This window comes from Dendrobium catenatum, unplaced genomic scaffold, assembly GCF_001605985.2.
Source record: "Dendrobium catenatum unplaced genomic scaffold, ASM160598v2 fragScaff_scaffold_747, whole genome shotgun sequence".
Classification (NCBI taxonomy): domain Eukaryota; kingdom Viridiplantae; phylum Streptophyta; class Magnoliopsida; order Asparagales; family Orchidaceae; genus Dendrobium; species Dendrobium catenatum.
The window spans coordinates 695819-711976 of NW_021319209.1; the positions used below are offsets into that span (position 1 = coordinate 695819).

The following is a 16158-nucleotide window of genomic DNA, read 5'->3' on the forward strand; positions in this document are numbered from 1 at the left end:
CAGCAAATGATTATTATGAGATTTCTATGATTGTGATTTTTATACAAAGATTAATTACTAACATATAAGATTATAAAGTCTTCTTCTTTTCAAAAATGTTATTTTATCTAAGAGTTATGAAAATAAAAAAAAAAAGCATTTTAAAATATTAGAGATCTAAAGAGAAAAGATAGTCTCTTACATGGAATTTTTTTTCATTTCAATATCCTATTGGATGACGTATCCCAAAGATATTGAAGGAAAGAATTTAATAAAAGAGCAAGAAGACGAAGATCGAGACTAAAATGCCTTATTTTGAAATTTACATCATTTCCTAGGAGCAGAACCTAGGTTATTGTCGGTGGAGCCCTCGACACCATTATTTTTTTACCCTTTAGGTTTTATAATAAGTGATACTTTCCACATGGACTTTAGAATCTTTTACTCTGGTTGATATTTTATTTTGATTCATTGTTTACTCAGTTTATACAGTAGAAATGACATACTTTTTATACATTTCTTTCTTGTGTGTGCATGTGCCTGAATTTTGCTAGGCTTATAGGGATATAGTTTCTCTACTCGTAATTAAAAATAAAATTCCAAAAATTAAATAATATAGAAAAATAAATGATTTAGGGAAACAAGCTGGAGGCCATCCAAGGTCACATGCATATATTAATGCATTCTTCTTTACTTGATTTAAACACTTCCTCGCATGAGGATAAAGTTTAGATAATTTGATCTATGAGGATGTGGTGTAGAACCTAGGGAAGCATAGTATTATCATTTTTTTTTATAATATTTTTTAAAACATTAAGCATTTATGATTTAGATACTTTAATTAGTATGCATTGCATTAGAAATAAACTAAAATTAAAATTTTATTATATTATCTATAGATGCATATTACCCTCCAGTTGTGAGGCCACTTAGGGATTTCTTTAGATGTTGGCCTAAAATTCTATATGCTTAACCACCCATCTATATTTCATAAAGATTGGATAGCATGGCTTTTAAGCATTTAGATGGCTTTAACTAACTTTTTTAGGCTACATGTAAGCCTAGATTATATTGCATTAGTTAGGTTATGGGTGTTAGTATCGAGTGTACAGTACTATATCCCTTATAGACTTAGGGTCAAAGGTTGGTGGTACTAGTGTACCGCTATATGCCTTATCAATGGGTAAGCTTTCTACCCTTCAGAGGCTATATATCCCACTCATTTGTGTCACTTGGATGATACCACCTCCATATTTCTTTCATGCATGTTTGAGTGCAATGAATTTTTCCATTAATTTCTATTCTTTTGATTGGCCGAGTGTTTATATGACCCGCACGTGTTGATTAGCCTAATTGAACCTATCTTCCTTTGATTAAGAGAGTCTAAATATTCCCTTATATGAAAAACCCTTTGAGAGAATAATATAACATCCTTAATCAAGAGTTTTCTTAGGCTTAGGCCTAGGATGTAATTAAACATGGGGGCTTGTACCCATGGGAAATTGATACCCACATCAAATAAATCTCATTGGAGCTGATGTATCGAATGGGAGAAATCTCATGATTTGTAGGTTATACATATTATTATCCATTGAGTGAGTAGGTGAAAGCCACTATCCTCCATGGTTAATCATTTATATAATCCCATATGCTCTCCCATTAGCCTACTTATGCAAATTATAAAGGTCTACGACTGTTCTATCCTATGAGGTAGTGTGATCATACTCTTTAAATTCTGACCCTTCGAGCAAAATCTTTTCATAGACCCACAAATATCATGTGTAATATAGAGCTTAGGAATATGAAAGCTAGCATAATAAAGTATATTGAATTTTTATGTTACAAGGATAGGCATTATGCTTAGCATATTACACATTTATAAAAATGAATTATAATGAGAAGGTTTTAAGATTACATGTTTTACTTACTATTCTAATATTTTTATAGGGTGACATACTAACAGAGTTTAGAGTGATTTTAAGGTTGGAAGGTTTAATATGTCATTTATCTCTTCACACTAAATTGAGAGATTGAATCTCCACTAAAATTTATTTTATTGAGTAGGATAATTGGTGCAATTGTAGTAGACAGTACTGTTATTTATAAGTAAATATTCTTCTTCGTAGGATTGATACTCTTATATATCACTATATTATTTGATTTAGAATGTACACTTGCATGTATTAAGTAGGATTTTTATAAATTTAATATCATAAAAAACCTAAGCATTATTTAGGTATTGATAAAGTCCTAAAATATTTTCTTAATTCTTTTGGTTACTCCACTGCTCCCATCAAATTTTTGGTGTCATTATCAGGAAAAAAATTATTTTATTTACAAAATTTACTATATTATTGAATCAATTATTTAATTAGTCCTACTATATTATTTTATTCTTTTATTTTATGTTACTTATTACATAATAGTGGATGCATGCTTTGAATCCATATAAAACAACCATTGCTAGATTTTAATTCTAAAATTGAGAGAACCCTCTCTAGAGTTAGAACCATCAAAATGATTTTAAAAATGGCTAACATTATTCAAGGCTAAGATCATTTTAGACCTCCTAAGAATTTTTCAAACCATATGGAAAACAATATTAATCAGAGCATTAAAGCTAATAACTTTGAATTAAAACCTACAATCATTTACATGGTATAAAATTCTCAATTTGGATAACTCCTATTTAAAGATCCTAACCTATATTTAGTAAATTTCTTAGAAAGTTATGCAATATTTAAGTAAAATAATGTTATTGATGATGTCATTAAACCTAAATTATTATCATTTTCTTTAAGAACAAGGAAAAAATATGGTTAAATTCTTCACCCCCAGGCTTTATTACCACATGAAATGAGTTGGCACATAAATTTCTAGAAAAAATATTTTTCACCTACTAAGATTACTAAACTTATAAACGATATTACTTATTTTACTCAATTAGAAGGAGAATATATTTATGAGAGTTGGGAGAGATTCAAGAAGATGCTTATAAAGAGCCCACACCATGTCCTGATTGGTTGATAATTCAAACTTTTAATAATAGATTTATAGGATCCCTTAGATCCATAATTGATGTTGTAGTTGAAGGTTCTTTGATATCAAATCCTTCTAAGGATGCTTAAGAATTAATTAAGGAAATGACAACATGTAATTTTTAGTGGCCTATTGATAGTGTGAACTAATAGGGTGATAGGAGTCTATAAAAATGATTATTTATCTAATTTGACTGCATAAGTTGCAACAATATCAACTAAGTAAAGAACTTTAAGCTTAAATCCTGATTCATCTTTACATTTGGAAGATAAAAGTTCAATGAAAGATAATAATATCCAAGAGATTTAAAATATAAATTTAATTGAGAAATAAAATAATCCTTATTCAAATACAAATAAACCAGGTTGGAGGATCACCAAAAGTTTAGTTGGTCAAATAATAAAGATGAAAATTAATAGAATTCTAAGAAAATTGAAATAGTTAAAATCAAGCTAATAACAATCTAAGGCAAACTTATCCTCCCAAATTTAATAAAGGAAATTAATTTGGAACTAGAAAGACATCACTAGAAGATGTGGTCATATAATTAGGAACTCAATTACAAAACCAAGTTGTTTAAATTAAAAACTTGAAAATTCAATTAAGTCAACTTGTAATTTCTTTGAGTAGTAAGCCCATAGAATTCTTACCTAGTAAACACTAAAGTTAATCCTAAGGAGATTGAAATAGATACCAATGGGGTCCAATTGAAGAGTACCAATCATCCACCTTCCTCAAATGAAAAATCTAGCATAGTCTAACTGAAAACTTTAAGCTAAACACATATGGGAAACAACCCATATATGTGTTATACCAGTACCCAATATATTTGTATTATTATGTCATGTTTCATGTTCAACCTATGTTTTATTGTGCATTTTATCATTCTTATGAGAACACATGTTTATAGTGTTTCTTTAAGTGTTTCATTTACATATTAGCAAATTCCCTTCATGCTTAAATTATTGTTATTATCCAATTGCTTTTATATTCTTATTATTTAACTAATCCTTATAAATATAATAATTAAAATTTATATAAATTTAGGAAAATAATAATACCCTAGATACTAATTTTGAATGAACTCTATTTATACTTCATAGGTTTAAAAATTTAATACTTAACTCATTCAACTATTTAAGCTATTATCCTAATTTGAATTTATAAGCTATACCTTTATAAGATTAACTTTTAAAATTGTAAGATGAATAATAAGTATTAAAAATTAGATATGAGTAGATTAAAAATTGAAATTATTGCTAACCTGAAGATGTAATTAGTAATTTCATAAAGTCCTTACATTAAAATCATTAATATTGTATGATGGTCTAAAGTAGAAGCTAATATTAAAAATTCTTAATTATATACTCCACAAAAGAAAAAGAAAAGAAATATAAAATAGTTCTAAAAAAAAAGGAAAAAGAAAAGGAAAAGAATAAAAAAAAGATGAGTGCATTAAAAATCAGTATCAATGAAAAATTGAAAATATAGTTATTTACAAAAATGACGAAAAATAAGATAGAAGGGCTGATACATGGCATGGAGAACTAGTGAAAGTACAATTTTAACTACCATCATATCTAATTGTTAAAACAAAATTATTCACTTCAATAATTATAAGTTACTGATCAAAATTAAAACTTATAATTTTAAATTGTGTTGTAACTAGAATGATTGATTAGTTTAACTATTACTATTTTTCTAAATGAGAAGTATAACCTTTTTCATTTTCACTAATTCTAGACAGTGATGCATTATCCTATACTTTAGTAATTTTATATTGTCAAATATTGTTTTGGGTAATCACTTAATCAGAATTAATTTTTTTTTTTTGCTTAAGGACTAGCAATAGTTTTAGCTAGGGAGGTTTGATAAGTATAAATAATGTTATATTTTATATGCTAAATTGCTAGTGAAACCGTATTGTTTTAGTTGTGTTGTGTAGGAAAAATTTAAGAAAGGCAAGAAATTTCAAGTATCATACAACACCATGGTGATTTAATAAATTCTAGACAATGATGCTTCAATTCATTAAACAACAGGTCTACATCATCAAGCACTTCAAAGGAAAAAATTCTTCAGTACAATGGTGTTAGTTCATTTTATGGGCACTGCAGTGCAAGTGTCTAGAGCTTCACATTGTAAGTGTCCATTTTCTATATTTTTTATAATGGTCCATTTGTAATATTAGTAAGAGAGTTCAACCACTTAGTTAATTTATGTCTTCATAGTGCTTCTATAAAATTTCCTTAGGAGTGAAAATAAAGGGAATTCAGGGACCACTAGATGCAATTCATAAGAGTGTTCAGTCAATATTTAGCCATTTTACAAGTTTAAGGAGTGTTCATCAATAATTTTGAGGTAATTTTATTCAATTTTGTTAAAAGACACTGTAATAAGGTAGCACATTGGTGTGTTAACCAAGCTTTATCTAGTAACTTTTATTGGGATACTCTAGAAGTTAATAAGGTCCCTCCTACCTTTTTTTCTTTGTTAAAGGTGGAAAGTAATAGATTATCTATCACTTACTTTATTGTTTTGTTTCTTTTCTTTAATGCAATTTAAGCAGTTTCTCAAAAAAAAAAAAAAATTGTTTGCAATATACCATCTTCATTTATTACACAATGGCTATCTGTGTAGTTAATATAAGGTGTAATATGGAGCCTATGAATATGAAAGTAGGCACAATGATGTATATTAGATTGATATGATGCAAGCATGACATATTGCTAGATATATATAAATTTAGAGAGATGAATTATAATGAGGGGCTTTTAATAGTACATGATTTACTTACTCTTCTAAGATTTTCATAGGGTGATAGAGTATGAGAGTTTAGTGTGATATTGGGGTGAGAAGGTTTAATATGTCCTTTATCTCTTCACACTTGACTGAGTGGTCAATGATGCATATGCTCTAACATCATTTTTGAAAAAGATTCATTAGGAAATATATTGTATTTTTATTCTATAAATCCAAAACATTTTATCCAAATAGTATTTCATTTAATTATTTTTAATTTTAAATTAAGTGATTGAATCTCCACTAAATTTTTTTTATTAAGTAGGATAATTGTTATAATTATAGTAGTTAGTAGTATTATTTCCAAGTAAACATTCATCCTCGTGGGATCAATACTCTACTTTATCACTATATTACTTGATTTGACATGTATACTTATATATATTAAGTAGGGTTTTATCATTTTTATATATAAAACAACCTAAGCATTATTTAGGGATTGATTGAGCCCTAAATTATTTTCACAATTCTTTGGGTTACTCCACCGCCCCCATTACTCTTGATCGGGTCAACCTAGTCTGAATAGCACTATGATCCTAGAGATCTCACACTTCAAACCAAATGGAATTAGTTTCAATTATATAAATAAAGTAAATAGGAATCAATCTTACATCACATGCCACAATTCATGCGGCTTTCATGTAAGATGCATTGCTTTATGCCAATTGGCATATTAGTCAGTCTTCCTATACTTCTTATTTCTTATAACTTTAGATTACACCATAAACTTTATTTCAAAAAAGCTCGTCAACCCACCTCGTCAACCCACATGTTTCCAGCCAATTTGAATCAATTAGTAACTTTCAACAAGTCTTTCTTAATTTTACACATATTTTATATGATGTATATCACAATATAAGGCATAATATATGCATCTTGTGTAGTTATCATATTATGTAAATTTTTCGAGTATACTGACCCCCTGATCATTTCATACTTGGTATTATTCTACTTTATTTTATAAAATGACATATATACAAAACTAATAGGTGAAATCTCAGTATGAACATGTAAAAATGTCTAGGATGATGATATCTATTATTAAAATCTTTATAATAAAAATTGATTAGAATGTGAAATATTATTATTATTTTTTAGTTTTAAGAAAAGAAAATGGGCACAACTATAAATCATCTAAAATAGAAGAAGGGTTAGGTTACCTACCATGACCAGGTTGCTTTCCATAATTGGTACCCCAGAAAATAAGTAAATATAACCTTCCTTTCGATCATTAAGACTAAATGCCTTTATTTGACCAGATCTGTAGTTGAACATATGGAATCTAATTTTAGTAATAATTGTTTTTTTTTTTTTTTGGGGGGGGGGGGGGGGGGGGGTGGGGGTTGGTCGTGATTATGGTGGTTAGGTTTTTATCAATATAAAATTTTATTTTTTTATTATAAAAAAGAACAATTTGATAATGTTAGTACTATAGTGCTCAAACCCTTAGCGCCATAACACTCGCTCAAACTCTTATAAACCTAATAACTTAGCAGTGCAGTACTTTACAAACTCAGAGTTGTAGTGCTTCTCACCAAAATTTTGATTTATAAAAATTATAGTGAAAATAAAAATTTTGAGATTTTTACAATCCACCCACCTTAGAAAATACTCACCCTCAATATTGCTTACAATGGATACATAACATAACATAATATAATTGGTGATTATTTATTGCATCAATGAAATCAATCAAATAATGTATTCATTCACTATCACCTCTATGCATGTTAATTAATTACTAAAATAGAATATTATGAAATACATTTCAATTAAAAGTAATAAAAGTTTTTATTAATATTCCAAAAAAAGAATTATGCTAGTGAACCTTTTTGAAACATCTCTGACTACTTGCTGACTCAAGATGTATGATGGTAATGATTGTATTGTGATATAATATTAATAAGAATAACACAAGTGCAAGTGATAATCAAGTAATAAAGTGTATGAGAGAGTGTCGATACCACAAGAAAATATTATGTTATAACTGACTCTAGTACTAACTACTCAGGCTACTGAATTTATCCTATATAGGAAATAAATGGATCATAATATATGCTAGAGTTGTAAATAATTGAGGGAAAAAAATGTCCCATCTTGAATCCTACATCCAACTAAGGCTTGAGTGATTATAAGGCGATAACTAGGGCTAATTCCTCCATAGTTTCCTAAGACTTGATGCGAGGTTAATAAGAGGCACACTAAGATAGGATTATTGCCCAACATAAAAATTCTAGGCTTCCTATGTATAACATTAATCAATCTTAAAAAGATGCCATAGGAATAGAAAACTCACTACACAAAGATATAGAAGGGTTCTACCAAACCTAAGGTTAGACACTAAGGTTGTTAAGGAGTTGGATTGGGCTCCTAAGGGTGGCTTAAACTTATGTAAGTCTTTAAACCATTCTCCCTTAACTTGTGAGGTATGTGGCATTGCCATAATAGACATGAGGACCAAAGCCTCCATAGGATATATAGCCTTGCAGCTTAATGTTTTTAGCCTACATACTTCACATCAAAGAAGAGGATATAAAAATAAACATAAAACACATAGATTAAGGCACTTAAGCTTAGCTTGGATTTCATTTTCTCTTCCAATATCACAAATTGCATATGAAATACTTTCAAAAATAATTTTTTGTGTAAAATTTATGATAAAATACCAATTTTGCATCAATTAATTCATGGTGCTGTCACAATGTGCACGAGATGAAAGCCTCCTTAGGATATGTAGCCCTACAACTCAAGTTTTCAAGCATATAAACTTTATTAATATAAAGGATATTATAAAAAAGTTTCAAATAATTTCCTTTTTTTGTTTTGTTTAATGCTCATAATAAATGAACTTCAAAATATAGTTTACATACTAGGTTGACACAATTGAGTATAATCTATTGCCTATAGAAAGATGCATTGCACAAAACTAATGAACATATCAACCTAACATGTTAAAGCACAAATTTTATTTCATTTTTTACATTATTAACATGTTCATGGAAATAATATTTAAAAGCTAAAAAATTATTAAGAGGTAATTTTTGTAATTGCTTAAGTGTGTTATTAGAATAACCTAAAAAAACCACGATAATAAGGTTTGTTTTGTATATAAAAATAGTGATGTACATGGAACAAATGGGTGGCCTACACTACCGGCCAAGTTGATTATATAAAGGTCTCTAACGTTCATAGAAGGGGGCAAGCTTTGGCTAAGAAGGCCAAAGTTTTATTAGGGCACTAATTTATGACCAATATCTAACACCTCCTACCATACATACTTTGGGTGAAAGTAAAATTAGTCTTACATACATCTGATTCACAATGGTAGAGGTGGTCTTGATAAAGTTGTAGAAGTTTTACTAGATTTGAAAGAAAGGTTAGGTGGATCGGTACACCTCAACACAATAAAGAAGCCTCAAGAGACATGACCCGCCTACTAATACATGATCATAATATCCTCAAAAGAAATATAAAATGAACACATGTATATGACATGTAAATATTGTATAGTTATGTAAATGATGCATGTAATAAAATGACATAAGTCTACATGTATGGAGGGAAGTGATTTTTCAAAGCTTTGGCTCAAATAGTGACATATGACTTTAAAAAATCAACTATAAAAGTTAGGGGTCTCTTCAAGCTCATAGAAAATTAGGGAATATCCCCAAGATTTCTCAATCTAAATTTGATCCTAAGATGATGCCAAACTGGGGAGAAATTTATAAAATATCCCACAAATTCAAATATAAATTACTCTCCAGATATATATCAAAATACATTGATTTTATTTTTAAAGGTTAGGGCTCATCATTCCAAATTAATAGAGCACAATATCATATTTTTTTTGTAAAATAAAATTTTAGAGAATTTTTGAAGTTCTTGGCATTTTTTGGGCATATATATTTTTTGGGTAGGTGATGGGCGGTGGCTGGGCGATAATGGCGAATGTCGGCTTAATGAGGATGATGTCGGGTGATGGCTAAATGGTGGCTAGGAGGTAATATTCAATGGAGAAAGTTTAGGAAAATCACTTAAACACATCAACATTTAGTCTAGGCCATTAATCACGCGTGGTTTGGATCAACAACCCATATTAAGCCATCTAACTCCTACAAGATTTATGAAGCTAGATCCCGTGCAATGGGTTAGATGAATTAAATGTTTGGATAAATATATATTGTTTAATCAAAGATGGATGGTTCATATTTTTCTTCTTCCTTTAGAAATGATTTCTTAAAGATATGGATTTTCCTTGATACGTGTTATCCACTGGGCCACACATAACAAAAATTTTAGGGAATGCTTGTAACCCTATGAACTACCTACACCTTAATTTTGGAGGCTTTTTATGATGTATTTTGGGAGTTATTTTCAATCAAAATTTTAATTAAAAGTTGTGACACACCTCTATATAGTGATCAAAATGGCTTGTTCTTCAATTCAACTTCTTTAAGAGAATATGAAGAAAAACTTTTTTGAATAACTCTTCTCTTGTAAATTCGTTGATAAAAGTTAGGATGACAGGAAGGAAAATGGCATATATATCACCTTTATTTTCTTCTCCAATAAGCTCTTGATAGTGGGTATAGTAGGGATGTAAAATAAGAGCTCTAGCAATAAAATGAGAGTAATAAGAGCTCTAGAGGAGGCCTTGATAAAATTTTTTGTTTTGTTTTATGTTTTATGTAAAATTTTGGAGAGTTTTGCACAATTACAAGATATGAGGTTGGACTGTAGGGTTAGGATGGCTTGGAGCTCTTTCTTGGATGCTTGTTATGTGTCCCATGAGGTTATGTGTGCAGCCTTTGGGTAGGATTGAATAAGCCATGGTGGAAAGCCCATTTTGACATTTTGTGAATGGGAAACCTTTTAGGATAACGTAGGCTAAACCATGAGTTAAGTTTAAAATATTTTGGAGTGATTTAGAGCGGTCAAAATCAGCTGATCTAGAGTTAGGTGATCAACTAATCAAATTAACAAATTTATCATTTTTTATATTTTTAGATTTTTTTTTATTATTTGACCACTTTGACTAGTCAAACTTGGTCAAGATGACTAGGATAAACCATGGGGTCCCTAGAAGTAATATGACATGCATGCATAAGATTTAAGTGTAACTTTGAATTTTTAATTTTTTTTTTTAATTTTTAATTAATTTGACTTTTTTGACTAATTTGACCAAGTCAACATGCTCAAAGTGACTCACCCATATTTTGTACTCATCAAAGCATCAATGAGCATGAGTTTGAAATTTGAAATTTATGCATGAGACAAAAAGTGAGGTCAACAATTGGCACTATGCCCATATGTCATGTCTGGGTCTTATGGATCCATACTCATAAAGAATATGCAATTGAATATACATGCACATGAATCAAATAATAATGAACACCTAGAAATTCTTAAAACTATGCCACTTGACTTAAAAACACAATTTCTATAGCACTATCTTATAATCCATTCTAAAATTATTTCTCTGATACCATAAAAGGCTTGTCATAACCCAATCTAATAGGATTCTAATCATGTTGAGCTTAACTGATAAATCTCAAGATATAATTTTAGAATGTTTCATATTCTTTTCTAATATTCATTTTAAATAAATAATAGACTACAAAATTACTAAAATATCCAAAGTATCAAAAATAAACTCATTCATAAAATCTCTTCTCATTTCATCTAAAAGATTTACACCACTGTACATGGTTATAGAATAGAGAATAGAACAAAATAAAATCTATTCATGACTATATAAAAATTAAAATAAACAAATACTTATAAACTTAAATTAAAGCTTAAAATGCTAATCAACTGGCTCCTTGGCTTTCCAGATCTTAAAAATTAGAAGCAAAATCATATTGAGTTACAATAGCTTAGTAGGTCATAAATACGAAACTAAATTATTATACTATATAAATTATTTAAAGCATAATAGCTATCCAAATTTAAATAATTATAATGAGAAAATAAATAAACTAAAATTCATATTATAGAATAATTCATATTAGATTTTTTTGGTCCTAAACATAATTTTAAAGGATTATGACCGCTAATGACTTACTTTGTGCTTATAGCACTAGAACATGCCTATAAGCATTAAAACATGACAAATTTGTCAGAAGAACATGGATTTATAGCCACAAGAACATGACTTTATAGCCACCAAAATATTCTTGGTCATAGACTGAATTTCATAGGATTTTATCCTGTTATATCTCCCGATATACATTTTTAAATCACGTAAGCAGATATTTCATCACATTATAATAGTTTAGGCATAATTGAGCACATGTTAGAATCACATAGTTTTCTATAATGGTAAGAAATAAAACTTCCTACTAAATAAAATGCATAGTTTCAAAATATAATCAAATTGCCATAAATTACTCATAACATTATTTTGAATCTTTAGTTGCTCTACAACACTATTTTTTATTCAATAAAACAACTAAATTCTAGAATATCCAATATAAATTTTTTAGAAAATACTCAAAATATTCATAATCCTAATCTCTATACCATATAAAAAGAGACACAGGCAAAGTTTTTTAGTGAAAAGTTATCCTCATTTTTTAGTTACAAAAATAAAAATTTAATTAGAAAGTTTGTAAAAACTTAGACTTTTCAAAAAGACATAATGAAGCAAATCTTGATCCAGACAACATTCTTAACTTGTATGACATCTAAAAATGGCCCAAAGTGGTTCAAAATGAAGTTTCTCTCTAGAAAGCCTCCAAATCCCTCTCTTATTTTTCTATGTGGCTACTGTGATCAGACAGAATGCATTGGAATTGTAATTTTATTTTATATTTAAAGTGCGCTTAGTGGTCTAACACTACAACACTAGTTCATAATTTTAAATTTTAGAGCTTAGAATGCTATAATATCACTATTTGGTGACTGGTACTATAACAACACTGTGTCTCTTAGACACCTAACATTGAGGTGCTTAAATAGTAATATTTTTCAAATTTTGCCAAAACTCACTTCAGACCATTAAGACTCATTTTAGAGAACATTCAACCTTCTTTAAGCAATAAAACACTTTCAAACACTTGTAAAAAGTTTTAAGGATTGGCTAGACTTTAACTTAAGCTCAAAAGACTTAAATTTGAAATCAACTGGTGAAATAAAACTATTTTTAAAAATGTCTTTATTAATATTATGGCTGCTTAGGATGCTGAGGATAATGTTAATTCTCTTGAAATTACCTGTCAAACTAATCCATCTAGGGATAATACTAAGGCTTTACAAGAAGTTGAAAATTCCCTTTTTATCCTCCAAGATCTTGAAGAGATTTTTTGGAGACAAAAATCTGCTTCTAAACAACTTATTGAAGGAGATAAGAATGCTAAGTATTTTCATTCTTTGGTTAAGCATAATAGAGAAAAGTTTTATCCATAAAAAAATTGATTTTGAAGGTGATCATATTGAGGGAGAGGAGAATATTGTCTTCAAGTCAAATGATAAAATAACAATGATAGTTTAAGGCGCCTTGTTATAATTCATCTTGTGTTATTAAGTGATCGTATAGCAATCATTAAGCTTTTGACTCAAAATCTTTAAGCATACTATTTATTTGTAACATTTTATAATAATTATTGCCTTTAATATTCATGCATACATGTGTTCTTAATGTGTTTATATTAGATAGAAAGTTAATCTTTGAGTTACTTTGAGATGAAATTTAAATTCTATTTATTATTATTATTATTATAAATCAAGTCACAATAAACTAAGGTTGTTATTGTATTTTTGATTTCTTCTTATATGTAATAGATTCTGGCATTCTTATTAGTCTTTATTCATTTTTGATTTTATATATTGAAGGCAAGCTAACATCATTTCTTTCAAAAATGAAATCAAGAATGCCTTCTCCTGTTGGTCAAAAAATGCTCTGGCATTTTGGATGAGCTTGAGGTGATTTTAGGGTTCCTCCTCGAACTCTCCTCCGTCGCTCATCAGGGTGGATCTCTTGCTAGTTTTTTGGTTTGTTTATTTTTCATATTTGTTTGCTGGCTAGTTCTCTTATTGATTTTTTATCTCTCGACACAACTTTTTTGGTTGGGTGTGGGCAATGGCTTCTCTATCATCTTCCAACCCATGGCTTTGAAACATTGATTCTAAATCTCATTCTTTTAAAGATGTGCTTGTTGGTTCCTCTTCTTCTCCAAAAAATTATTTTATTCATTTGACTTATAAGGGTTTGCCATCTTTGATGTTTGATGACAAAGTTGTCTCACAACTTTCTGCTCCTTTTGATTTTACTTTGGTGGGTAACTTTGTGCTTTGTTGGCCAAATCTGAACATTATTTGCCAATTGTTTTGCAAATATGAAACTTTCGGGTTCATACACTATGGGTTTAATAGATCAACAACACATTGCTATTCAATTATCAAATGATCTGAACTATAGTCAGATTTTTTCTAAGAGATCTTATTATATTGTTGAATGATAAATGCAGCTCCTAAAATGGATTCTTGAATTTGATGTTCTTGAGGAATATCCGATATTTCCTATATGGATTTCATTTCCTAATCTAAGATTACATTTTTTTAAATTCTCAAGTGCTTTTTTCTCTTCCTTCAATTTTTTATTCGCCACTACAATTGTTCAAGCTACTTCTAACTTCTCTCAGCCCCCGGATAGCTCAGGTTATGGTTGAATTGGATGTTTCTTAGAAACATCCTAAGGAAATTTGGATTGGATATGAGCTAAAGGGTTGTTTTCAGAATGTTGAATTTGGAAAAATTCCTAATTTTTATTCTCATTGTAAAATAAATAGTCAATGTGTCTCAGATTGCTTTATTTTACATCCATATCACTGATGAAAAAAGGAGAAATCCAAAGTTTCTTGGTGGGGGGGGTAGTGGGGGGGGGGGGGGGGGGGGGGGGGGGGGGGGGGGCAAGGAACCCGTCTTGAATGCTCTAGAGACAGTATTGCAAAATAACGAGGATGATCTTATGGAACCTCAACTTTTGGAGAATGTTCAAACTATCCATAATTAGGTTAAAAATTTTAATGAAACTGGAATGAAGGAACATTACAATTTATCTAATGAGCAAGGAGTTAATCAGGAAGCTTCTCAAAACATTTCTAGAAATGAGAATAGAGATGTTAAAGATGGGGAATTTCTAGATGAGCAAATGTGGCTATAGATAATGGTTCAAAGGGAAGTATGGAAGAAGGAGAATTTATTTTATGTTTCAATCCTATGGAAGAAGTTGCCTAAGTAAATGAGATTGTGCCTTCAAACAATGGTATAGGTTTGACTGGTTTGGTAACTCTACTTGTCTTCATAATGTTGATGAATTGGTGAATAATAATGATGGATTTTATAATGCTAAATATTTATATCATATGCAAGATTTTACATTAGTTTCAAATAAAAGGAATAAGAAATTGAAAAACCAGTGTATTCAATCACCTTGAAGTACACATTCTCAAACTTTGAATAAAATGCTTACTAATAATTAAGTCCATTATTTGGAATGTTAGGAGCATTGGGTGCCCCTCCTCTAGGATAAGGGTTAGGAATTTGTGTTATATTCATAATATTTTTTTTTTCATTGTTATTATTGAACCTCTTATTTTAGTTTGTAAGTTAAATGAGATGACTACTTTGCTTGATTTCAAACATAGTTGGGCCAATGTTTCTAATAAATTTTGGATTATTTGGAAAGATCCAATTACCATTGATATTGTTGGAAATTTTACTAAAGTTTTGCATTGTAAAATTAAATGCATGAATTTTACTTTCTATGCATCCTTTATTTGTCCATCTTTATATTTATAAAAAATTGTTGGAAGCAACTTTCTATTTTTTGTGGTCTTATGGATTCTCCTTGGTTTGTTGGCGGTGCCTTTAATTGCATCTGTAACTCTAGTGAGAGGCTTGGCGACTGCCCTCTGAACATCCGTTCTATGTATGATTTTAATAATTTGGTTATGGATTGTAAGCTAATTGATATAGGTTTTTTTTGGTAGTTCTTACACTCGGAATCATGGTAACATATGGCAAAGGCTTGATTGTGTGATTTTTCATAACTTATGGATTAATGCTTACAATAATACTTTTATTGAACATCTTAATAAAACTTTTTCTTATCACTCTCACCTTCTGGTTGATGTTAAGTTTAGGAATACTAATTATATATCATCTTTGAGATTCCAAAATGCATGGCTTCTTAATCATACTTTTTTTAGATTTAGTCAAGAAGAATTGGGAAGCTCCCCTTCACCCTAATAATTCTATTGAAGGACTAACTAGACTTTAACTTAAGCTCAAAAGAGTTAAATTTAAAATCAACTGGTGGAATAAGACTATTTTTAA

At 29.3% G+C, this 16158-nt stretch overlaps 1 non-coding gene across 1 annotated transcript; it reads right to left on the reverse strand.

Moving 5' to 3' along the window:
* Window positions 1-2889: 2889 nt before the first annotated feature.
* On the reverse strand, window positions 2890-2996 carry LOC114580088. Its single transcript, XR_003701360.1, has one exon. It is a non-coding gene; the product is annotated as a small nucleolar RNA R71 (small nucleolar RNA).
* Between the last annotated feature and the right edge of the window lie 13162 nt (window positions 2997-16158).